Here is a 2,500-nt window from a genome sequence, read left to right on the forward strand (position 1 = left end):
AGTAGGCCGTACCAGCCCATAGCAAACCAACCAAGATACTCTAACAGGCCAAGATTGGATCTCAAAATGTTGCTAAGTCCATGGCCACCATAAGCCATTTCTATCAAGAAGGCCATGGACAGTGCTTAGCAACCACGAAAGCTTCCAAGAGTTGAAACATTGCCTATCAAGTAGGCCGTACCAGCCCATAGCAAACCAACCAAGATACTCTAACAGGCCAAGATTGGATCTCAAAATGTTGCTAAGTCCATGGCCACCATAAGCCATTTCTATCAAGAAGGCCATGGACAGTTCTAAACAACCACGAAAGCTTCCAAGAGTTGAAACATTGCCTATCAAGTAGGCCGTAGCAGCCCATAGCAACCCAACCAAGATACTCTAACAGGCCAAGATTGGTTGGAGACTTCAAAATTTGGCTAAGTCCATGGCCACCATAAGCCATTTCTATCAAGAAGGCCATGGACAGTGCTTAGCAACCACGAAAGCTTCCAAGAGTTGAAACATTGCCTATCAAGTAGGCCGTACCAGCCCATAGCAACCCAACCAAGATACTCTAACAGGCCAAGATTGGTTGGAGAATTCAAAATTTGGCTAAGTCCATGGCCACCATAAGCCATTTCTATCAAGAAGGCCACGAACAGTGCTTAGCAACCACGAAAGCTTCCAAGAGTTGAAACATTGCCTATCAAGTAGGCCGTAGCAGCCCATAGCAACCCAACCAAGATACTCTAACAGGCCAAGATTGGTTGGAGAATTCAAAATTTGGCTAAGTCCATGGCCACCATAAGCCATTTCTATCAAGAAGGCCACGAACAGTGCTTAGCAACCACGAAAGCTTCCAAGAGTTGAAACATTGCCTATCAAGTAGGCCGTAGCAGCCCATAGCAACCCAACCAAGATACTCTAACAGGCCAAGATTGGTTGGAGACTTCAAAATTTGGCTAAGTCCATGGCCACCATAAGCCATTTCTATCAAGAAGGCCATGGACAGTGCTTAGCAACCACGAAAGCTTCCAAGAGTTGAAACATTGCCTATCAAGTAGGCCGTACCAGCCCATAGCAAACCAACCAAGATACTCTAACAGGCCAAGATTGGATCTCAAAATGTTGCTAAGTCCATGGCCACCATAAGCCATTTCTATCAAGAAGGCCATGGACAGTTCTAAACAACCACGAAAGCTTCCAAGAGTTGAAACATTGCCTATCAAGTAGGCCGTAGCAGCCCATAGCAACCCAACCAAGATAATCTAACAGGCCAAGATTGGTTGGAGATTTCAAAATTTGGCTAAGTCCAGATTTTTCTACCCTTCGGGAAAACAACCCTAGTTCACCAAGTTGAACGCGAAAAACTGTCCATAGGATACGCACAAAACGTTTATTGAGTTGGTCACCATATGTGGAAATTATGGTGAAAATAAGCCAAGTTCCGGAGTTTTTAACTCACACGAAACCACGAAAAACTTTCATTAGGAAAACTTGGTTGGAGCACCCTACTGCAGAACACACCGACATGGACGAAAGGGTCGACTGGCCAAGAGAAAAAATTTTTGCGGGACCACTCAAAACATCATAGTTAGACCTAGCAAATGATGAAAAGTGAAACCCGCGATCGATTGGAGAAACCTTATTTTACACTGAAAAATTCCACATAAGCAAAATTTGTATGGAGCACCCTACTGCAGAGCACACCGACAGGGCCGGGAAGGAAGGCCCGGTCCAAGAAAAAATTTTTGCGGGACCACTCAAAACATCATAGTTAGACCTAGCAAATGATGAAAAGTGAAACCCGCGATCGATTGGAGAAACCTTATTTTACACTGAAAAATTCCACATAAGGAAAATTTGTATGGAGCACCCTACTGCAGAGCACACCGACAGGGCCGGGAAGGAAGGCCCGGTCCAAGAAAAAATTTTTGCGGGACCACTCAAAACATCATAGTTAGACCTAGCAAATGATGAAAAGTGAAACCCGCGATCGATTGGAGAAACCTTATTTTACACTGAAAAATTCCACATAAGGAAAATTTGTATGGAGCACCCTACTGTGGTCACCATCGGTCGAGTTGGTCGAGACGGGCAAAAAATTTTTTTTTCCATATCGTCTCAAAACATGATTTATGGACCTTGTAAATGTTGAAAAGTGAAACGAAATCACTTTTGGAGCGATGAAAATTTTGTATGGGAGGTCCCTACCCGGAACAAATTTTACTAGTAAAGTCATCATTCCGCGACGAGAAATTTGAAAATGGTCAAATATGGTTAAGATGTCATGTTCATTCCCTACTATGGGGGACCAGGTCGTCACGAAAAATTTTTTTTCTCGACCTGGTCAAATGTGGTTCTGCGACGGAGGTTAAACTAATATTGCATAATTTGGCCCAAAAACCCCCCTCTGTCAGAGAACGAAGCCCTTCAAGCTCGATAGCAGACCACATAAGTTGAACTTTGAGGTATCTGAAAGTTGAATATAGAGCGAGGTTCTAAGCGAAGGGATAGCTTA

Source organism: Anopheles marshallii (genome assembly GCF_943734725.1).
Source record: "Anopheles marshallii chromosome X unlocalized genomic scaffold, idAnoMarsDA_429_01 X_unloc_44, whole genome shotgun sequence".
NCBI lineage: Eukaryota > Metazoa > Arthropoda > Insecta > Diptera > Culicidae > Anopheles > Anopheles marshallii.